The 25070-nt window shown below is 41.3% G+C and overlaps 1 protein-coding gene across 9 annotated transcripts in view; it reads left to right on the top strand.

Annotated features, from left to right (window-relative positions):
* The window catches only part of HPCAL1 (hippocalcin like 1), a 1393761-nt gene that overhangs the window by 925570 nt on the left and 443121 nt on the right, over nucleotides 1-25070 (top strand). For all 9 annotated transcript variants that reach the window (XM_085610705.1, XM_085610713.1, XM_085610706.1 and 6 more), the window contains one exon: nucleotides 1339-1408. The gene's annotated coding sequence lies outside the window, so the exon portion shown is untranslated. The remainder of the gene's footprint in view (nucleotides 1-1338; nucleotides 1409-25070) is intronic.

The following is a 25070-nucleotide window of genomic DNA, read 5'->3' as shown; positions in this document are numbered from 1 at the left end:
TGGTAGCATGCAGTTTTGAGATCAAATTGACTAAAAATCTTTCCCTGTTAGAGTAATACAAACAATTCATTAATGTTCAGTAAGGGGTAGTTATCAACCACAATATTCTGATTGACACTATGAAGGTCGATCCAGAATGTCAAATTTCCATCTGATTTCTCCATGGTAACAACAGGAGCTTTTCTCTCCACCTGCCTCTTATGAAATTTTATCTTTGTAACCATATAGCCAATAATGTGGATATTTTCCCCTTGATATCCACCTGGGTTTGTCTTTGCAAAGAATGTAGACGTGTCCATTCTGACCTATACATTTTTCCTGGTATAATGTTATAAAGTGAACCTGAATCCACCATAAGGTGAACTGCCTACCCCATAATCTTGAAATCAGCTTTGAGTCTAATTAGTTTGGCTGTGGTATCTGAGTTGTCATCAATACAGAGAATCTTGTCAACCCTCTCGTTTTCTGAAAGTTCTCTTGTGGTATGCCAGTTTTGGATTTAAAATGATCTCTCAACCTTTTGTGCAAAATGGCCATTATCCCCAAACTTTCAGTACTCTTTACCTAAAGCAAAACAAGTATTTGAATCTGAATTGTGAAAGCTGCTACCACACCTAGTGCACATTTTGTGGGCGTCCATACTAGCTATGCTCTTGTTACATTTTTTATATCCCTTGGTCGTGCTAAGGACTTCTGTAGTCGCTCTATTTACTCAAAAAACCCCACCACCACTTCTACTTTCTCCCATTTCTTTCTTACAATAATCACATTCTTCTACTACTTAGTTATCTCTGTTGCATTTTTAAGTGATGGATTTTTTGCTGTACAAAGTCTCTCTTGCATTTTCTTACTTTTGCATTGGGCGATTACCTGATCACATATCAACTTGTAAGTCATTGAGCTTAAATTGGAACTTAACTGATAAGTCACCTATCCTGAAATAAAGTCTCCTACTATCTCTACCACTCTTTTTGGTTCTGTGTAAAATGTATTCCTGGTCAAAACTGTGTTAGTGATCTCTAATCTCTTATTTGCTTCCTTGTAAGTGTACGTGTTCTTTTGACCATCCTGACCATCTAAAGCCTCTAAATAATTGTCAAACATATCAATTCTTCCCAATCAATGGGTGGATTTCCTGTTTGTATCAAATATAATGGTGGGATATATGTGCTGAGGATTCCAAATCTACAGATTAAAGTTGAGAGGCAGCACACTCACTAGCTGAAATAAAAGTGTAGTCTTTACTTCTAGTTTCAGTAGGATATTTATTTTAGAATAGTCTTGTTTCTATTGTTATTCTTTGAGATAAGATAACCGGTTTTCTTTTCCTTGTTTTAGTTATTAAAGAAGAACACTGGAAGGACCGCACCAATAGAAGCTGAACAGTGCAAAAGCTGGTCAGTCGAGGGTAAGATAATCATTTGTTATTCCTACTTGAATTCAAATTCACCCAAAATGTCTTTCACATTTATACTTTGAAACAAATAAGTAAGTTACTGTAATGTCACAAACGTCTTCTTTTTAGAAATATCTTCTTTATTTGTTGAGCAGTATAACTAATAGCTGTGCGCGCTTTGGATTAATCTGTTTTATCTTTTTGAGTCATGTTAATTACACTGACGTCCTTGTTGGCTTGCACTTCAGTTTCCTTTGTTCAGCTCTAGGCTCAAATTCACATGCACTGAGCTTGTGTGTTGTTAGCTTGTGCTTCAGTCTTCTTCGTTGAGTTCGCGGCTCAGCTTCACACTCTCTGAGGTCTCATTCTGTCATTGTGCGATTTGCCTGTACACACTTTTGAAGATGAATCTAAGGTGTAGTTATATTATGTTTTTATGTTATTGTTATTTGTGTAGCGCAGAAATGAATTGCCTCTGAAAGGGTCTCTTGGTGCTGTGGCACATAAACAGGTGAAAAAAACTCCAGAAAGAGTCAGATGTTTTTTAAGGGGGCCAGGTTGGAGCTAGAGCTAATATGTAGGGGTAGTTTGTTCCAGTAATTGGGAGAAAGATAAGAGACAGATCTCCCCCACATCTGGCTGTACGAATGCTGTATGAGCATAGCAGGGATTGCCCACTGGACCTAAGGTTACAGTTTGGGCAGTAGAACTGCAGTTTCTTTTGGCAGTAAAGGGGGCCCGTTGCCAGACAGAAACTTGTGAACTAAGCAGATGAGTTTAAAGGGGGTGCTTTTTCACAGGCTGCCAGTGCAAACATCTAAGAGTGGGCTCAGAAGGAGTGGGGGGGGGTGGCAGTTTACAGACCCGGCGAGCAGCCCTATTATGAACTACTTGCAGTTTAGATAAGAGTCTCATTTGCAGCTACCAAAAGGGCGTTACTATAGTCTAGACGACTAACAATCAGAGCTTGAGTGAGTGACTTTCTGGTTTGTAGGGGGAGCCATTGGAAAGCCTTCCAGAGCAGTTACATGATTCCAAAGCATGTGCCATAGGTAGAGCTGAACTGTTCTTTAAATGAAAGGTTCTCATCAGTTAAGATGCTAACATTTCTTACTGCCTTTTTAGGGAGAGGGGCCGAACTCCGTTCTGGGGGCCACCAATCCTCAGACCAGTGAACATGAGCTTGCCGAAAACAGAATCTCAGTCTTTCTACTATTCGATTGTAGGCAGTTGGACGCCATCCAAAGGGCTAACCTCCTCATACAATCGCTGAATCTAATCTTCTTGAACTTGTGATGGAGGGAGAACAGGCACAATATTTTCTCTGATGGCTTTTATTTCTTCTATAAAGAACGTATTGAGGGAGTCAAACAACATCTGAGTGGGCTCTAAGTCACAGGTCTTTTGTGGCACTTGGTAATTCATTTAGGAATTTAAAGTTTGCTTTGTTTGTTCATCGCTCTGTCAATGTGGGTCCTCTAAAATGTGGTTTTAGTAGTTGCGGTTGGGCTGGATTGTTGGTCTATTTTTGTGACAAATAATATTTTTAGATTTCTGGCAGAGAGTAAGGACATCAGCTGGAATGGAAATTATTTGAGCAAAGGAAAACCGTTTAGATATAGCTTGGAAATATGAGGTCAGTTTTTAATGAGGTGAGATTTCCTAAAAGAAGTTGAAAATTTGAGTGTGGAGCTAAGTTGCAAAAAAAGATGGTTTGTATCTTGGTGGCGAGATGGTAGTAGAAGATGAGAAGATAATAACCGTTAGCAAGAAAGTATAGGATGAGAAAAGTAGAGGGTCTAGGAATGAAAGTGGGGAATGCCCACTCAAAGAGGGTTGCTCGGAGACAGGCCGGATCACCACAATCGGATAAACAGTAACTGGGGAGGTAGGAGAACCATTCAAAGATGGTGTCCGCACTACTAAGAGATACCAGAGTGTTAAGCTGGAATAGGTGACTGAATTAAAGATAGATAGGTCAAAAGGCATAAGTATAACATAAAACAATTTTGGTTCTCCAAGTTAATTAATTTTGTCATGGCTGAGAGCAGTTTTGGTTCAGAAGGAAAGCTGGCTGCAGAGTGTCAAGTAAATTGTTTGTGAATGGGTAGAGAGGAGCCCAGAAAGAAATGCAAAGGGGCATGAATAGCAGCAAAGATCACCTCTTGCATGCAACAGATCTGCTTTACAACAACCCTGCGTTATTTTATGGGAAGTACATGTTTAGGGTGGAACAACACAAAAACCATAGGTTTTGGTGCAAAGCTGCATATACTAAAGTCGTGTGATCTAGCTTTGCATCAAATCCTAATGTCACATGAAATCAGGCACAAGCAAGTGTTCAAGTAATATTGCACCTCGTAAATTTATTTAAAAGCGTGCGTACTCTAACACATACATATTACAAGTATGACACAATTGCCTACATGGAGAAATTTGTACTGGAAGGTGTACCTTGATTACAGACCTTACATTATCCTACTCTAGACACTGTTAGCTAATCTTTTTGCCATAGCATAGGAGTCATGCAGAGGAGTTTCTAATGCGATCGCCAACAATACATTTTCAAGCCCTTATCCATTATACGAAGAACTGAAAATCTATTCCAATGTGTTTTAAATATGAGCCATTTAAGGACCTCAGAAAAAATGGTAGTAGGGTCACAGGATGATAGTTTGAATAAGTTAAAGAAAGATGCAGGAAAATGGAAAGAGTTTGCCAGAGGTTTGAGGCTTTAGAGATAGAAGTGGTCAGAGAGGGACAAAGTAAGGTTTGCCTGTTTTAAGAAAATGAAATAGCTAATTTGGTAATGTGGGAGAAAAGCAGGTTAAGGTAGTTGCATGACTGTGTAGAATACGTAAAGCAAAAATATTTCCTAATAAATTAGCCATGCCATGAACACAAGATTGAACAAAATGAAAAGCATTAAAGTGGCTTTACGTAATCTGTGATTTAACGTAATATTCTTAGCTTGGAATCCCTGAGGACAAGTGTCTGTGATTATGATTTGCAAAGGCTTGTTCCAGCAACATTAAAATTGCTTTCTGAAATACTTTTTTTTTCAGGAATTGTGCGCCATTTGCTAGGGCGCTTGTTCCATTAATGTATGGTTTTATTGTGCTTAAAAATTCATATGATAGCTGTTGAGGCAGTTTAAGGAAAGGACTGCTTTTGTATGATCACCCCCTCCCAAATCTTTTTGAACGAATGATAATGTTTTTTTACTATGAAGTGAAATGGGCCCTGCTGACCAGACCCCAGTGCATGTGCTCTGATTCCTCAAAGTGCAGGTCCAATTGGCAAATACCTGATTGGCATATTCAACTTACCTATCTCTTCCTGGTATATGGTACAAACTGCACCCAGGGCAAGTAAGGTAAATGTCAGTAGTGGACTGCAGCACTTATTGTTCCACCACTGCTGTGACAAAGTGAAAACATGGCTCTAGGTCTGCCAATTGCAGCCTAGTTAGCCAGCTTTTAAATTGCCAACCCGACATGGCAAAATAAACCCTTTTAACAAGTCAAAAGCCTTACTTTTTAATATTGATAAATCACCCCTAAGGAAGACCTTAGTAGCCTTAAGGCAGGGTGCCAGATTTAAAAAAGAAGGACATGTTTATTTTAAGTTTTACATGTCCGAACAGTGAGAATTTGAAATGTTGTTCACTGTAGCAAGGCCGATACTCGGATTGGTTAACATGGGGTATCACTACCCCAACCTCCAAATGCTAACTTCCATTTGGGACCACCAAATGAACTAATCCAAGCTATCAAATGAATTGTTACATTAAACCCGACTTTAGGGCCTGCTTTAGATCTTGGTGGATGGGTAACTCCGTCACAACAGTGATGGATATCCTGTCCGCCGGTATATAAATCCCATAGGAAATAATGAAATTTATATTTCAGCGAGCGGGATATCTGTATGTCACAGTTCTGACGGAGTAACCCGTCCCCTAAAGTCTAAATCAGGCCCTGAATGCTAAAATCCGATTTAAGGTAACGTTTGATACAAAAGTGACTTTTAAACAGGTGTTTCCAACCAGTCGATTGCGAGCTACCAGTAGCTCCAGACACCTTCAGAGTAGCTCTCAGCCTTGAGTTCATTTCTAAATAAGCACAAGGTCATATTTTCCTTTTAAAGCTAAGGGAAGACTGTGTTTTACATTGTTCTCATCAGGCTGCAGATAGCAGGGCCTGACAATGAGCAGTGCTCAGTCAGATTTATGACCCAGGCTGGGGCTGGGTCACAAAGGTGAACAGCTGATGCACTGAGGTTCTTAACTCTTATATAAAATGTCTTGTCAACTCAATATTGGAACTGTGAACAAAATTGTTTCTGAATGCTTTTAAATGGAAGAAAATTAAAATCAAAACTTACCGTAATTATTAAGTTAACTCTTCATTTACATTTTCTCCTATTTCAAAATGTCACATTTACAAAGAGCAGGCCCCTTACTCCCAGTGGCCAGTAGACACTCTGCCGTAAGTATAACTGAAAAATGCAACCATTTTTAAATGAGAGAATTTTAAAGTGCAGAAAAATTCTCCATATTATGAACATTTTTGCTGAACTTTTTTCAGCACTTTAGATTTCTCCCTTATAAAAATAAAATATTGTGTATGTGCGTGTTATACATGTAACAGTGCCACATATGGCGAAAGGTATTTCCTGTGCTGCAAGTACTTATGATCACAGGCTCTCAGTCACCCATACAAATGTATTTCATTCATATGCACACATGTTCATGCATCACAATAGATAGCACTCTCACTGACACACATGGCAGCCCTGTCATAGTCCCTTAGGCAAAGTATTTGGACATTAAGCTTAAAGTCAATTAAGCAGGGTGTAGGGTTGTCTGGTAACAATGTGCAAGTTGTTTATCTTTCAGTAGCTTACAATGATTTTCACTGATCAAGAGTAGCTCTCACTACAGAAAAGATTGGAGACCCCTGCTTAAGAAAGTTAGCACTTACTTGCACCAAAGTTCTTGTAGCCGTTTCTGATTCACTACAGAAGTTGTCACCTGAGACAGCCTTTTTCCCTCCAGGAGGAGTGAATGGCTGACAGGGGAACAAAAGGCTTTCTGGCGGGAGAAGGTGTGGCTTTCCTGACAGGTGGCCAGAGGGCTTTGGCCACAGATGGCCCAGCTTCAAAGGGGCTAGGGCCTCTGAGAGGTAAATGCAAGTCAAATCTTAACTTGCCTGCTCCTTTGTTTGGGTAGACAGGCTGGCATCTCGTCCTGAGGAGGAAAACGTCTTGCAGAGCTGGTTTTTTCAGGGTGGGCTAATTGTGCTGGACACACTTCAGGGGAGGGTTCATAGCTCAGACCCAGGGAAGAAGGGTGTCAAAGGCTAGCTTACTTTTAAGCTACAGGGAAACAGAGTGCCCAGCTGACCAATTGCCACTGGCCATGTCCTAGACTCTACTGGTGTAGCTCATAAGATCAAGGGCCAGCCCTTAAAATGTGCCCCAGATCATGGACCCTTAGTTAGTGCTTCAGTGTAACTTTGTCAATAAAGAACTACAAATTGGGAGTTTAAAGCTAAAGATAGATTTTATCTACAGAGTTCAAGACTGATAGACTACTACTACTTGATACATCATAGGAAGCCGCCATATCATTGGTAGCCTCAAACGCCTTTAAGACCAAAGGCTATTAATGAACCGCTGTCTTTGCCTGTCTGCTGAGCACGAACCCAGCACTGGACTTTAACCGGAAAAGTTTAAACGGGCTAAGATAACATCTTGAATAGGACCAATCTGGTGCCTGCATCAGACGGCATGCTCCACCGCGGTCGGTTTAAAACTTTGACTTTCCCCAGACCCTTGCGTTTGAGGGTCATACACTACCAGTAAGACTGAAAAGCAGTGATTTAGGAAAACCTTGCAAAACATCACTACATCAGATTTGTGTTGTTTTAGTGTTGATGTAAAGATAAAAATGTAAACTATATTTATCAATCGGAGTGGAATTTGTATTGTTGTGTTTCTCACTTATTGACTGATAAATGCTTTACACTTGTTTTCCCTTAAAGTTAAGACTTACTGCTCAGTGCCACAGCTACCCAGGACTGAGTTAACATTTGATTTCAAGGAACTGGACCTGATACAGAATAGTCACATTATTTCCTGAGGTCTCACAACCACCCCAACTATTAATCCACTTTCTCAGCGATGGAAATGTCCCGTGTATGATGGACATTGGTATCCACTGACCTGCATACATGCAATATTTATTTTTTGATTTAGTCATGCCACACACTTATCCCATGTGCGCACATTGACTACGCCAAGTCTGATGACAATGATAGGTTCTGGACCTAATCCTGTACTTGGAGGGGCACAACAAGCACACCCTCCTGACAGACTACCATCTCTGACACAGGTTCCATGCGTAAAATTAGATGGTAACAGTATACCATGATCATGAACTATAGCGACAGGCCTGTTGACTTGTGAGACATGAATATGCACCTACCAACCCATTCATCTAAAATGTCCTGCTGCTCACAATGAGCCCATAATCCAGAACACAACATCCCATGCATCATAAGTGTGCATGTGCATAAGTACTAGAGTTAGTATTATGCCATGCACGAGTGAAACAGGTTTGCGGTTTCCATTTTGGAAGTCTGCAGAATACTAAATGGAAATAAGGGTTCCTTTCCCCAGACAGCATATGTTTATTTCTGGCGTCTGCTAAATGGGAGTGGGGAGCACTAGAAACTATGATGAGGAAAGAGGCAGGCTTTTCCTCAAAAGTGCCAGGGCCCTTTGTGATACAAGAGTCTTTAAATAGCTCTGACTTAAGCTTTTATTAGGTAGATGGCAGGGAGTACAGATTGAGGTGTACAGCATCTGTTGTTAGGGAAATGAGTACTTTGAAGGGGCAGACTGTTTCTCTTACTGCTCTTACCCCTTTGTACTTCTGTGGGGGGTATTCCACTTAGAGACTGTTGTGCTGGGCAGAACATCCTTGAAGACAAAGGCAGGCTTGTGTGGTGGCCTGGACACATGAAAAGGGAGCTAGCCCAAACCGGCTTCAAGGAAGCAGATTTAAAATACACATTGTGCGTCTGGAAAATTGGTGTAAAGAGGGAAGCTCAAGATCCATTGTTCGGTGTTGTGGTCTCTTCTACCGAGGAGGGGGTACTCTACTTGGGGACTACTACACAGCCAAGAGTTGATGTCTCCCGACAGCCCACTCTATATAGGTGAGGGAACATTGCCTGGAGTCTGATCTGAAGGAGGAATAACTGACTGTCCTGGGTGCCAAGACATTCCTCCTGTAAGCGAGGGAAGGAAGTGCCAACCCTGCAAGAAGTTGGGACTGCTGGAATTGACAATGCTGTAGGGTCTGTAAGATAGAGATTTGCTAAGCAGGAGCATCAACGGAATTGCAGTACAACCTTAATCAAATTTCCCTATCAAAGTTGCCAGACCCCTCGAGTGGTGTGCACGAGTGGAAGGCTCGACTGAAGCTTGGATAAACATCTGCTGGTGTCCCATGTGCCCCATAAGTGGGCTGCCTAAAGAGGTGTACTTTGCCCAGTTTGCAGAACCCTTGTAGGGCTGGACCCTGGACAGCAGTGGTAAAAGTCCTCCACCCCCATGGTTGGTGCAGGTAGCCCCTGCCTGCCTGAGGCCTCCTGAAATGTTCTCCTTCCTGCTTATATTTCTTATGGTGTTATGGCTGAAAGGATTGGTGAGACCACTACAGTTACAGTCTATCATACCAATATGGACCACAACTATGCATGCTGCTGATTGCTATAAAGCTAGGTGGGCACTCACCTACTCTATTTCAATAGCTAGGTTTCTAATAATATGACATTTTTCATGAACAATAGATGATCACCAGACATCATCCACTATCTCAATGTATTCAACTTACCACATTACCATCTAGATAGCAGAAAGATCCATAGGATCATTAGTACATATTCATTCTCTTCCTCTTTGGTGCTCAGACTGCAATTCATATTTCAGTTTCCCTTTCTACATCTGCCTTCTGTTACCCTGACATTCACCAACCACTTCCCCGTCACTCTCCCATCAACTTCTCTCTGAGTACCCACAACGTCACTGCAGACTGGTCCACATTAATCTGCCAGCTCCAACAGTGCTCTATTTGACATCTATGGAAAAAAAAAACGACCGTACTCCGTTAAGCCCTGGGGCGTCACACCTTTCTTTAATGTCGAGTTGCTACCTTAACCACTTATGTGCTGCGTGTCCTCCCTATCCCCAGGGCTGAGCACAAGATATTTGGAACAGTTTGTACACATGCCTTCTTAACGTATCTCTCAAATTATATTTGGGCTGAATTGGGTCCTTTTTCCTCATATTTTAGAGGCTATAAGTATACCCAGGGCTTGTGATTTACCTGAGAGTGGCTTGAGAAAAGAAGTCAAAATATGGGAGCATTTGGGGGGTTTTTTCTGCCAAAAAATGGGTAGAAAGTTCTTTGCAACAAAGTGTGTATATTGTTTTTATAAAATATCCTCAGCTAAAGGGTTGCTGTGCTAAAATCACCTTCTACCCATCGTTCTGAAACAAACTGAGAGGAAAACATTGTTTACATCAATGTTTTCTCCACCTGAAATGTGGTAGGACCAGCTCAATCAAATATTTAGGGATATACGAACCAACCTTTTCTAAGGCCAGAAATCTTTTAAAAACAGTGACAGACCTTACCACTCTCTTTAATAGGGAGAATTGCTGTTATAAAAATGATGATTTTACCTCTTTTTCTTTTCATCTTCTCTTATATTAATCAAAGTCGCCTCTTAGTGTTTTTTACAAGATAGACCAAATGCTGTGTCACTTTGTCTGGTCTGGCAAGAAACCTCACACAAAACTTATGAGACTTTACAGGTATCTATTCAAGAAGGCGGTCTTGCACTCCCCCACTTAAAAAAATATTATCAGGCAGTGTTTTTTGATTGCTGTACAAGATCAGTTACTAGACGCAATTTGGGAGGCAACTTCTATTTGAAACAAATGCTTCTAGAATCCGGCACCCAGCTTGTTCCAGTTCTTAAAATTCCTAAGCTTTCCAAGCGTAGGAGATATAAGACGGCTCAGGCTATTTCTGATAGGTTCCTCCAATTGAAGGAGGAGTACCAATTTATCTCCTTCCATCCTGAAATTTTGATTGCACACAGTAGTAGGATAGGCCTACATATAAGTCAGAAAGGTATAACAACTTGGGAAAAGGAGGGGCTATATTGTTTTAGGGATTTTCTTATAGAAGGGGCAATGAAATCTTGGAATCCAATAAAATTGACTAATCTGGGACTCCCCTCTTCATTACTTTTTTCTTTCTTTCAATTCTGCAATTTTATAAGAAACTTTAAATTCCCCACAGATGCTCTGGCAAATGTGATTAGTCATACTTATTATGTGAAGGAGACCACAGGGGTAGGGAACTGGTCCCAGATTTTGTAGGAACAATTGCATGTAAACGTAGTATCACAAGCACTACAAAAGATTCAGGGCTCTACAGGCTGTGGGGTAGACATGGAGAGCATATAATATCTGGGTGCATAAAGCCATGAGGGGGGCTATTTTAAAAAGCATGGCTTTTTTTGTAAGTGGCAACTTTATTATACCCCATCTTGCCTCCATAAAATATATTCTTCTGTCGCAGGAACGTGCTTTAGATGTAATTGCTCCAATGGGGACTGGTTCCATATTTGCTTTTCATGTCCAGTTTTAACTGAATTTTGGAAGTAAATCGTTCACTGGCTGAGCAACAAGCTTCAAATAAACTTAGTCCCTGAATCTAATACTGTCCTTTTAGGAATTATCGATACACTCAACTTAGCTATTCATCAGCGACACTATATTTTTTTGCATCGCTTGTCACTAAGTTTCTGATCCTGTAAAAATGGAAAGTAGCTGAGCCACGAACTCTTTTCCAATGGCTACTTAAGATGTCTTGAATTGAGGTGAAAAAAAAATTATATGCGTAAAGAGTAGGAGGGGTGGGAAGTAGGTTTACCCTGCGAGAGCAATCATGGTAGAGTTTCTTTTTATTTCTTCTTTTTTTTCTTATCTATATCTTTAAAAGAGTGCACTGGTAAATCAACAACAATAGGTCTTACTGATAGCAAGGCTATGATTGTATGGGTTATTATTTATTTGAATTTGATTGGCATGTATTATCTATCATGTATACTAATGATACTAGTATTTTAATGAATTGTCTAGTCATGTTTTTTTTACTAACTGCAATTATTATTAAAAAGAAAATTTTCAAAAAATGTTTTCAGCAATGTTTTTAACTTGTGTGGTTGGTGGGCAGTATTTCTGATTTTGGTGTATTCTACCTACTCTCAATGTGTAAGGGAAACAAGCGTTAAACACAAGGATGAGAGATGAGTGCTGCTATCCATTTCTGAAAACTAAATACATTCTTGATCCTTAAATCGGGCTTAAGATTTTGAGTTTATGGTTTGGTGTTATTCGTTCCACTCTGACATTATGATTACCCTCATTGCCAGATGTTTGTGCGAGTACTTTTGTAAAAAGTGTTTTTGTTGTTTCTGTCCTACAGTAAGCCTCAAAATAATTGTCAAATATCATAGCAACTGTCCTACATTCCTACACATTTCTTGATAAACAACAACCTGCATGGTTGAGTGAATCTATTACATAGAAATGAAAGACCAAATATTGCAACCATGGCAAAGAGTTTAGAGATGCTAAAAGAAGTGAACGTTTGCGACATGAGATTTCTTCACTAATTGTGTCCATGGTCAGTTGACACCGGGGAACCCTATCTACCCCAGACATTGTCAAAATCTTAGGAGCCAGGGGAATAAAGAGTAGGGTGGCTTGCTTGGACCCCACCGCTTTTTCTTACCCAGCATGTCTGTATGAGAAATAGTTTCCTCATGTATGTAAGTTAAACTTCAGAATTTCCAGTAAAAGGCAGTAGTCCTATCATCGACCATTCCTACACTTGCTCCCAATAAAAATGTGCCCTGGATGTATGTGTGGGCCTATTGTACTGGTCAGGGTAGAGTTAGAATGGTGTCAATGCCTAGTGGCTTTTGCGGCAATAAACATGGAATTAAACACCCAGGTGAAATGTCTGCATTATGTGGGCACGGGGTTAGCATGCACTTAGGAACACTGCCAAGACACATACCAACCCAAAACTGTTTTGAAAACTAGAGATCTAGCAGATCCATGATAATATGGCTTGTGTGGATACAACTATGGTTAAAAACATATTTTCCCCTCATCTATGTGACTGGAACTCAGAAATGTGTAATTAATAGCAAACATCCAACATTTCAACATTTCCACACATCTGATAAAAAAAGTACCCCATCTGTGTGGGGGGACTTACCATGGAATACAAGGAGAACCCAACCCACATGAGTCCCGTTGAATTGACAGGGCAAGAAATTGTGTCAAACTCCTTTTTAGGTCTCGTGAGCCAAAGGCTCGAAGAGACATTTTATATGTGGGATTTTCAAAGTGCTACCCACACTTTTGGCTGGCCTAAACCTTGAGTGCACGAGATCACATGCACGTGCACAGCTGCTCCTCTGCTAATTGCATTCCCCCCTCCCTTCTCACCCAGTCCTTTGATGCTCTGCTCGATTACTTTCACTTTCGCTGCTTTGACCCTTGCATTCCCCCCTCCCTTCTCACCCAGCCCTTTGATGCTCTGCTCGCATCTCCCTCCTCCCTGGGCGTGAAGGGAGACAGAGACATCCTCCTTAATTGCTGTTTCCCCTCTGAGCCATCGGGTCCTGTGGACACGTTATTGATCAGCTCCAAACTCCGATACATTGCTCTCAAGTGACCACCTGTCAGAGGAAACAAGCAGCAGGCACTTAAATGACCTCTATACATAATTATGCTTTATTATATGCCACATAATTTTACACCACTCAATGCAACACAATTCCACGCCATGCTACACAATTCTATGTCACATAATTCTACTCCACATCACATAATGCCACTCCACATCATGCCACATAATTTGACAGAACACCACATAATTCAACAAAGTGTAACATAATTCCACTCCTCCCTACATGACTCCACTCCACACAATGGCATTCCACATCACACAATTGCACTCCAAGTTACACATCTGCCCTTCATGCCACACAATTGCTCTCCATGCTGCACAATTCCATGTCTCACAATTCGACTCCACACCACAGAATCCCACGCAACCAAGTTCCACGCAACGTAATTCAACTCCACACCACATAATTTCATGCCGTATATTACCCCTCCAAGTCACATAATTCCACTCCACCTATTTTCAATCCACTCCATACCACATCATTTCACCCCATGCCACATAATTCCACACCACTCAAGGCCTCGCAGTTCCATGCAACACAATTCCACATCTCATAATTCCACTCATGCCACAAATTTCCACTCACACAATTCCATGGCACATAATTCTACTCCATACCACATAATTCCACTTCAGTGCACAACATATAATTCCACATCATGCCACATACTATGCCACATAATTTCACTCCCTACAACATAATTCCACTCTGTGTCACATAATGCCTCTTCCCTTTCGTGCCACATAATTCAGATCAACATATTTCCACTCAACTCAATTCCTTGCCATGCGACACAATTGCACATCACATAAATCCATGCCACATAATTCTACTATATGCCACACACTTTCACTCCACACCACATAATTCCACACCACGTCACATAATTCCACTCCACATCACTTAATTCCACTCCACATCACTTAATCTCACTCCACACTATTGCACTCCATGTCACACAGTGGCACTCCTCACAATTCCATGTCTCAAAATTTCACTCCATGGCACACAATTGCACGCCATACAATTTCACACCACACAATTCCATGCCAAAAAATTCTGCGCCACTTAAAGCCAATCCATGGCATGTAATGCCATGCCATACAATTCAAATCAACATAATTCGGCTCCATGCCACATAATTCCACGGCACGTAATTCCACTCAACACCACACAATTCATTACCATGTCACATAATTCCACTCCATGCTATATGATTTCCACTCCACTCAGTGACACTCCATGTCACCCAAATGCACTCCACATTACACAATTGCATTTCACGCCACACAATTCCACGTTGCACAATTCCACTCCAGTCAACACAATTACACTCCATGCAACACAATTCTGAACCACACAATTCAACTCCATGCCACCTAAATGCACTCCACCCTCATATTTCCAATCCAAGCCACATAATTCCACTCCATGTCGCATAATTCCAATCCTCTCAATGCCGCACAATACCATGCCAAACAATTCCATGCAACACAATTCTTCTCCACATAATTTCACGCCACCTAATTCTACTCCACACCACATAATTCCACTAGTCAACACCCCACAATTCCATGCCACACAATTCAACTCCATCCCACATAATTTCACTCCATGCAACATCACGACTCCACATCATGCTACATAATTCCACTCCATGAGACATAATTCCACTCCATACCACATAATTCCACATTGTACCACACTGTACCACCTAAATTTAATCTCCCCAAACCAACATAATTTCACACCACACAATTCCACACCAGACAATTCCAGGCCAGACCATTCCATGTCACATCTCATAATTCTACTCCACGGAGCATAATTCCACTCCTTGCCACCTAATTCTATGCCACACCACTTGATTTCACACCATGTCACATAATTCCACTTCACGGCACTGAATTCCTCTCCACACAATTGCACACCACGTCACATAATTGTAGTTCACGCCACACAGTAACATGTCTATCTCAGTGAATGCAAAATAATTCCACTCCACATAATTCCATGCCACATAAAGTGCTCTCCACTTCTCATAAATCCACACCACATAATTCTATTCCATGGCACACAATTGCATGCCACATAATTCCATACCACACCCCATAATTCCACACCACATCACATAATTCCACTCCACCCCCATACTTCCTCTCCGCAGAATTGCACTCCATGTCACACAATTGCATACCACGCCACACAATTCCATGTCTCACAATTTCTCTCAACACCCCACAATTCTAGGCCACACCACACAAATCCACACCAATTAATTCCATGCCATACCACATAATTACACTCCATGGAACGTAATTCCATGCCACATAATTCCACTCCACTATTAATGAATCCACTCAATAACATAATTCCACTTAGCGGCACATAATTCAAGTCCACCACATAATTTCATTCCATGCCACATATTTCCACTCCATTCCATGACACATACTTCCATTCCTCTCAACACAATTCCATGCCACACAATTCCATGCCGCACAATTCCACTCCACACAATTCCACACCACACCATATAATCCTACTCCACGCCATGCCAACTAATTCCACACCACATCCCTTAATTCCACACCATGCCACATAATTTAACTCCAGGTAACATAATTCATTTCCATACAATTGCAGTCTATGCCACACCACGCCAAAGAATTCCACATCTCACAATTCAGCTCCATGCCACACAGTTCCAAGCCACTCAACATACTTTCATGCCACATAATTTCACCCCACACATCATAATTTCACTCTGCATATTTCCACTCTACTTCACAACACGTAATTCTACTCCCCTCTACATTTGCAGAACAAACATTTGCAATGCAATAGGTCTCGCATTTACGCAAGTTTGAGCTACTCACATTACAAATAACAATGCCTTTTATTTTTGTTTTCTTTTTTATAACTTAAATAAAAGGCAGTGTCATTTACAATGCCAATAGCTTAAACTCGCGTGAATGCGAGACCTATTGCATTGCAAATGCTTGTTGGGATAGCTGTAGTGTTGGGCCCAGAGCTGCCAGGCACCCTTGGAGGCCAAGCAATCCCAGACTTGTGTTTTTTATTTTCATTCGTGACCCAGAGAAACCAAGAGTTTGTTTAGTTGTGTCATGATTTTCCAAATTTCCTTTTGAGAGTCCATGATGTTTGCGTTCCTATTAGTAAAATGGATCTTCTTTGTCCATCTAACTAAATCTATGTAATGATGGGCAAACCCTTCATGTAGCAGACCTCCCTAGGGATTATATTTCTTCTGCTATTGTCTTTCTAACGGGCTCTTTTTGGGAGCTAGGAGACCCTCAGAAAACCATTTAATATTTATAAGGAAGGCATGTATTGTCACTTTCTTTAGACTGGCTACTCCACAAGATGGCTTGGAAGAGAGCAGGAAGATCCTCCTTTAGTTGTTTCCATTTTCTCTGCCAAACGCACCATGTAGTTCTGGTGGATATTTCTCACCTAGTACCTGTAGGTCAAAGTCATTTACTTGGTGATCTGACCACAGCTGGGGGGACGTTGTCTGTTTATATAATTTATGAATAGGAGGACATGAATTCTGCAAGACAGATTGTCTCATGCGTTCCCAATATCTTGTTTGGATGACAGTGTGGTACATCGTGTAATTTCAAGTGTCTGGGTGCTATTTTTTGGTGGATGTTCAGTAAGGAGCCTGTGATGGTACGCCCCTTGTAGAATCCACCAAAAGAGTGAAGTAATGGATATTGCATTATCAGGGTACACCATTGCCTCTGCTCCTTTATTTTCATGCTCATAAGGTTAGTGATATAGGCACCTATGCTGGGGAGACATTCGGAGAAATGATGGCCAATAGAGCACCAGCTAAGAGAGATTTACAGTCTTCATATCCCACAAGATTAGGAAGAAGTCACTGGCAATACAATTGCTTGAGTGATTGTCTTACAAGCTCACGAAGGGCATGGAATCAGAGATTTTGACGTACTTAAGGATACCGCTGGTCAAACGGTAGACGAACTACATACGTCTGGGCAGTATTTTATATCAGTCAAATAGTAAAGTACATCAGTTGTATCTCAGAATATGAAGCCCACAAATATCAACCTGGAAACCTATTAACAGAAGGATATGAAGTTTAACATCTAGATAGCTGTATGCAGGTAAGATGAATAGCATCATGCTAGATAGATGTGGAGTAAAGTATTGTGAATCTGTTCTTACCTATGTATAGTTATATTAATTTAAAAAATTTAACATTCCTGCAGAGCACGACTATGACACCAAAGCCTTGAGGGTCCATGTCTGCATTCCCAGGGGGGCAAATGTCTCCGTAAAAACACTTATAATTGAAGATGGCCAGGAAGTGCGTTTTCCCGTTTCCAGGCTGCCTACATTTACATGAAGTGAGTGAGGTGTGCTGATAGACCATCAATTTCACTCTCATGCAGAAGCACCGCAAGTTCGCAATTAACAATTCAGAGATTGTTGCTTTCAACAAAAAGTACAAAAAGTATGCAGCTGTGATTCTGAGCACAGTAATTGCAGGGTCAAAGAAAAAAAGTATTTTGTTGATTTTGCTCACCTTCAGGCAACGTCCTATAAAATAGTGTACACATTTTAAATAAAAACTAGATGAAAATTAAACTAATTAGCGGGAAGTACACTCTTAAGTATACTCTTAGGTTATGAAACCTCAATTGGTTAATGCAGTCACTGCCAATATCTGTTTATAAGACCCAAGACCCACAGATTTGAATCCTGGTTGGCACAGTGCAGAAAAGTGACTTTTGAATTTATAGTGCTATGAGGTCCCAACCTGTAAGAAAAATAATCATGGATATGTTTGTCATTATTTTAAAATTGTATTACACACAGTATGATAGACTGCCACAAAATGATTTCATGTTTAAGATAAAACAGCCGCTTGCAAAAAATACTCATTAGGAATAAGCAGCCAGACAGTACCTGATGCAAACATTTTTATAGGTCCATATAAAAGACACTTTACAAAACTCGGCACCTTTATATCATCTCTCAAAAATAATAAAACTGTCATCATGAAGCTTCAAGTGACTCCAAAAATCCAACCCTATATTTGCTCCCAGCCAGCCTTTACATTTGGTGAGCAACCAATTGCACACATTCAGATTCCTTTCAGGTAAGTGATGGCCCAATGAATAGGGTGCTGTGTGGACTAATTTTTTAATTTACAAATGGACAGAGACTGCTTAATTTGAGAGCTGTCCTGAGGAATTTGGCAGGATATTCCAGCTCATTTTTTAAAAGTGACCATCATGATCATTAGTGCAGCAATTTAAGGGGTGCTGAACTAGTAATATAAGGATGCACTACACCCCAATTATGGTTGTGTTAACAGCAAAAAGGGGTGTGTAGAGCCATATTCCTTGCTGGAATTTGGGGCACGGTCACTTGCTGTGTGGGCACACTTTCCAAGCATCAGGGGGCTGAGATTTAGGGTTTATCCTGTTATAAACACAAAGGGGCAGACCACCAGGTTTGAGCCTTAGGCCTAGGAGCGATTGACCTAATACACATCAATGGTGCTGCACGTGCAGAGGAACTGGGACCCAAGGGTTAGAGGATCCAACTAAACCCCAATTATGATTGGTTTTCTATCCTTCCTTGCTTGCACTAGGGCCCATTACACCCATCCTGTGCCAGTATTGGTATGGGCTTCGGACCAATGGCCAAAGAGCGGGCACAATTGAAGCACTGGAAACACCTTAGTTTAGGCCACAGAGAAATGGTACAGTGAGGATGGGGCAACATAGAGTCCCATTTTCTAACAAGCGGGAGAGGAGACAGCCTACTTCACAGGGTGGTAGGTTCCATTATTGAAGCAGGTACAGTGGCTCTGGAGTCCAGGAGTGTGAGGGATCCACTGCATCACAGTTGTGACTGTCTTATTTTCCAAAAGAGGCATGGAGGCTCATTATCATTGCTAGCATTAGGGCTGAGAGCACCCTTGCAAGGCAACATGTGGGAGCTTAGTTCAAAGTAGTTTCGAAATTAAAGTGATGGGCAAGCCTGGTGGGAGAGGGGCCACAGAAGCAGAGGCGATAAGTCCTCAGTGACGCATTAGAGCAACAGGTGCAGTTGCACTGGGGAAGAGGAGTGTGAGGGGCTCATATCACCCAAATGAATGGGAGTAAAGTTTTTGGGTCAATTTCTGACTTCGTTTGATGTATTTGCTCTTTTCCATGTATTGTTGATTATGAGCTACAAAAAAGCATCCCTGAAAATGACCTCATAAGCCCCGACCCTTCCACTTACCCAAGCCTTCCCATGCAGCTTTAGAGGAGGGACCCACTTCAAAACATTGGGCCTGATTCACAGAACTAATTTAAGACAAGATCCTAAACTTACTACCATTTTGGTATTCTCTGAAGGCACTTACTCATCAATGAGTAAGTGCCTTCTGTGAATACCAAAATGAGTAAGTTACTCAAAAGGAGTAAGTTACTCAAAATGAGTAAGTTACTCATTTTGGTATTCACCGAAGGCACTTACTCATCAGTGAGTAAGGGCCTTCTGTGTATACCAAAATGAGTAAGTTACTCAAAGTTAGTACGTTACTCACAATTAGTAAATTACTCATTTTGGTATTCGCAGAAGGAATTTACTCATCAATGAGTAAGTGCCTTCTGTGAAAACCAAAATGAGTAAGTTACTCAAAATGGGTAAGTTACTCAAAATGAGTAAGTTACTCATTGTGGTATTCACAGAAGGCATTTACTCATCAATGAGTAAGTGCCGTATGTGAATACCAAAATGGTAGTAAGTTTAGGATTTTGTCTTAAGTTGGTTCTGTGAATCGGGCCCATTTTACTAAAGGGGTACTCAGAACAAAAATGTTTGAAGGCCACTGAATTAGAGGCACTTCAAATGAAAACATGCAGTCACATAAAATAATGCTGAATATCACATATTCCCTTTAGGTACTTCCTGCAGTAACAGGAAGTGGTCTGAAGGACAAAACATCTGCATTGAATGGTATACCCGCCAAAATGTACAAGGCAGTTTGTGAATGTATTTCTCTTCATAAAGAAGCTGTCAAGTTCTGTGACAAACTGTTAGTAAAGAGATTTTCTCTAAATAATCTGCATCTAGTTGTTTCCAAAGAGCAGAAGGAGTTTGTTCCTCGGCTTTTAACAAACAGTTAGAATGTGGCTGTGCCCCTACTCGGCTTAGCAGCCGGAGGTTTAATAGATTGGAGTAATTCTTTTGTTTGCAGAAACTTCATTGAAACATTTCATTTGAAATATCTTTAGACTCCTTTGGAAAAATAGGGCTTGAAACAGAAATTTATTTTCAGGGTCCAATAAGTGTATGATAATCCTTGCAAATCATGCATCTTATTTGCCATTTCTTCACCCTGTATTAGCTAAAATTTCTAGTTTCAGACATCAAAGCAACGAAAGAGTTTACTTTTCTTGGAAATGAAGTGAAAATAACTATCTGATTCTTTATATATGCTGCAGCCAATTCTTCAGCTATTTTGTGATTTTGATTTAGGCCAATAATAATTGCTAAAAACAAAAACAAAAGTACATCCTGGTTGTAGCTTTTGCATGGTGCACCGTGCTCTGTTTCTAATTCATTTTCCATTTAAGTACATTTATTATTTTGCCGTTTGTAGGGCAAAGCAAGCCTTCAGGATGGAACTACTTTGGCTAAGAATGACATTGGCAGAGGATGAGTAACAAACAGATCTCAAGCTCTTTTCTCAGGCGAGGAGATCTAAAGGAGGACCATGATTCATAGTATTGTTTTAATATGAGGATCCAAAATATTTTAGAAACGTCAATTAGTGGTTTGGTTGAATATGCCATGGGTGGTTTGATAATGTTATGCTATATTATGTTATTTGCATTTTTAAAGCGCAACGGTGTCCTGGCGCTGATAGCCAACTCTTCTGAGTTCAAGATTTCTGGGGAGATTATCAGTGGGAAATTCGACACGTTAAAAAGCCAAATTTTCAGTTCCTTTCTGAATACGAGGATGTCAGTGGAGTTCCTCAGATTCCAGGGAAGGCCTTGGCTGCACACGTGATGAAACTTATTCCCCCCCCCACGTAGCTTTCTTAGTGGGTGGTACGCTCACTAGTTTGGCTCCTAGTGAGCGCAGAATTCTTTTGGGAGTGTACCATTGAAACCGTTGTTTCAAATATTCAGGACCCAGGCCATGTAAAGCCTTGAAAACTGTGCATAATGTGGTTACAAACATTCATGCATTTACTGCTATCTTTAGTAACTATAATTACTCAAATAATGTCTATGAGTCTTGGGTTCCTACTGACAGGTACAGGATTTTACAAATATGAAAAAATGTTGGGAGTGGGAATTAGAGGCAGGTAACCCCTTTAGATCTTAGGATCTAGAATATACTCTTGGTAGAGGTGATACATTCTCCAGGTTACACCGATTGGCTAAATGGCGGAGTAAGAAATCCCCTCTGAGTTGGAGATGGCAGATTCATATTTTTCTCTCTTTTGCACTATTAGATTTGGAATGAATAGCTTTAAAATGAGAATTGGCACAGGACGATGTGGGACATGCACTACTGCCTTGTAGTTTTATATTGAGCTGAACTCAAAAGATATCTCTGTTGATGTTGGTGTTCTCCGAATGCAACACACACAACATGTTTCCTAATTGTTTTGGCTTATCCAAATACTTGTGTAAAATACTTAATTGGCAAGGAGTCATTTCATATTGGTAAGTAAAGCCCACTGCAGAAGTGTTTATTTTAGCCATAGCATACAAACTGTAACTTAGTCAACTATGCACATTTGAATACTGATTGTTTTTGCTTTAAGCATGTCACTAAATCAAAATACTTGAAACAAAACTACAACAAAATAGCTTTATTTGTAAAATGCACACATTATGCACTTTTACAGTATGTTTTCATTAAACTGCTTCTAGGCCACTATTGGGAAACTGTTTGGGAGAAGCGATATTTGAAAAAAATGAATGCACAGGAGGTCGTAATAAAGCAATTAATGATGGGTGGGTTTAGAAAAGAAAACCTTAATACAGAAAATAGAACTGACTTATACTCTATTGGAATCAATTCACAGTATTTGTTTCCAATGCCTACCTAATTAAGATACTGAATGCACTAAATAAGTCATTTGGGTTTGAAGAGGCGATTTCTAAACGCTCCGGGTAGTTTATTACTTTTCTGTCACTGCCCCGAAGTTCCTGACTAGACTGCTTCTGTAAAGAAATACTGTAATATGACATCCGTCCCTGTACATGTAGCATACGATGTTGCTATATATTTACTGAATGAGAAAACAGGCAATATTTCTTTACTCTACCTATACTATACAATAGGTGGTACTTTTCTTGAAGCCATCATATATTAATGTAAACCTTCAACAGCAAAAGTATTTCAGACTAACTGTAGTAAACCAGTCGTCTTATATGACTTTCTGCAATGTGGTGAGTGACTTTCTACCATATTGTTTACACTTTCAGTCAAGGCCGGCTTTAGTGCTGGTGGCGCCCCGTGCGACAATCTTTTTTAGTGCCCCCCACCCCCTCATCGGATTCCCTCACTACCACCCCACAAAAGTGACCCTCATATCTCCATAGCCCCTCTCACACATACCTTTTCTTTGTTATAAAGCGCTGGTAAAGGCTGACTTTACTAATCCACTCAGGTATCCACATAAAATACAGATCTGTTTTTGCATAATTGTGAGTCAAAACGGCACTAGACAAAACACCGATCTCTCTCTTTAGTGGGAACATTATTCACAAGAGTTATCTTGACATTTTTATTGCTGCCTGAAAGCTGGATGCACAAGTAACTCTGAAGCAGGTGCTTTTAAATCTTAAGCTATTGATAAACACAGTGCCCCTCCTGAGGTCAGCGCCACCACCCCCCGCCCCAACCGCCCCCCAGGTTAGCACTGCCCTAAAGCCGGCCCTGCTTTCAGTCACCGCACTTACAGATCAGTTGTGCAAATTCCTATTTCTTTATAGAGTGCCAAAGTCCCTGCAGGTTACAGGATCCACCCAACAATCTGTTTTCTGGAATTTCCCGATCTAATGGAGGCTAATTCTACACGTAGAATAGAGTTCTAGCCAACATTTTCCAATTAATCTCTCAAATGAAGCAGTGGCATCTACATTTGTTTAGTTGTTATGGTTCAATAGTTCTATTGTTATTATGTAGCATTCAAGGGAGACTAAGAGCCTCATGTTTGGAAATCACTGTCTCTTCTTTTGACTATAATAATATCTGACCCTGTGCCTCATGGGAACAGTCCAGCCCGAACTGCCAAGCCATACCTTCCCTGGACCGGAAACAAGCTTCCTAGGACCGGTTTCTGGCATTTCAGCCGTCTTCAGCCAGGCTTGCTTGAATCCAGTGGCAAAGTGAGCAAGGGACTCACGTCTGAGCATACCCTGCCAACTTATGGCGAACAAAGCGGTACAAAAGGGGGTGGTGATGGACGGAGCATCAGAACCAATCAAACACCCACACCCAGTCAACAGATCTGGGTTTGATCCATCACCGTTCTTTAGCCCACTCTGCCACCCCAGTTTAGACATGGCCATATGCAAATCAGTCTGACCCTGTGCCTCATGGGAACAGTCCAGCCCGAACTGCCAAGGCATATCTTCCCTGGACCGGAAACAAGCTTCCTAGGACCGGTTTCTGGCATTTCAGCCGTCTTCAGCCAGGCTTGCTTGAATCCAGTGGCAAAGTGAGCAAGGGACTCAACGTCTGAGCATACCCTGCCAACTTATGGCGAACAAAGCGGTACAAAAGGGGGTGGTGATGGACGGAGCATCAGAACCAATCAAACACTCACACCCAGTCAACAGATCTGTGTTTGATCCATCACCGTTCTTTAGCCCACTCTGCCACCCCAGTTCAGACATGGCCATATGCAAATCAGTCTGACCCTGTGCCTCATGGGAACAGTCCAGCCCGAACTGCCAAGCCATATCTTCCCTGGACCGGAAACAAGCTTCCTAGGACCGGTTTCTGGCATTTCAGCCGTCTTCATCCAGGCTTGCTTGAATCCAGTGGCAAAGTGAGCAAGGGACTCAACGTCTGAGCATACCCTGCCAACTTATGGCGAACAAAGCGGTACAAAAGGGGGTGGTGATGGACGGAGCATCATAACCAATCAAACACTCACATCCAGTCAACAGATCTGGGTTTGATCCATCACCGTTCTTTAGCCCACTCTGCCACCCCAGTTCAGACATGGCCATATGCAAATCAGTCTGACCCTGTGCCTCATGGGAACAGTCCAGCCCGAACTGCCAAGCCATGCCTTCCCTGGACCAGAAACAAGCTTCCTAGGACCAGTTTCTGGCATTTCAGCCGTCTTCAGCCAGGCTTGCTTGAATCCAGTGGCAAAGTGAGTAAGGGACTCAACGTCTGAGCATACCCTGCCAACTTATGGCGAACAAAGTGGTACAAAAGGGGGTGGTGATGGACGGAGCATCAGAACCAATCAAACACTCACACCCAGTCAACAGATCTGGGTTTGATCCATCACCGTTCTTTAGCCCACTCTGCCACCCCAGTTCAGACATGGCCATATGCAAATCAGTCTGACCCTGTGCCTCATGGGAACAGTCGCCATAAGTTGGCAGGGTATGCTCAGACGTGAGTCCCTTACTCACTTTGTCACTGGATTCAAGCAAGCCTGGCTGAAGACAGCTGAAATGCCAGAAACCGGTCCTAGGAAGCTTGTTTCCGGTCCAGGGAAGGCATGGCTTGGTAGTTCGGGCTGGACTGTTCCCATGAGGCACAGGGTCAGACTGATTTGCATATGG

The sequence above is a fragment of the Triturus cristatus genome, chromosome 6 (assembly GCF_964204655.1).
Source record: "Triturus cristatus chromosome 6, aTriCri1.1, whole genome shotgun sequence".
NCBI classification, from domain to species: Eukaryota; Metazoa; Chordata; class Amphibia; order Caudata; family Salamandridae; genus Triturus; species Triturus cristatus.
This window is presented reverse-complemented; position numbering and strand designations above follow the sequence as displayed.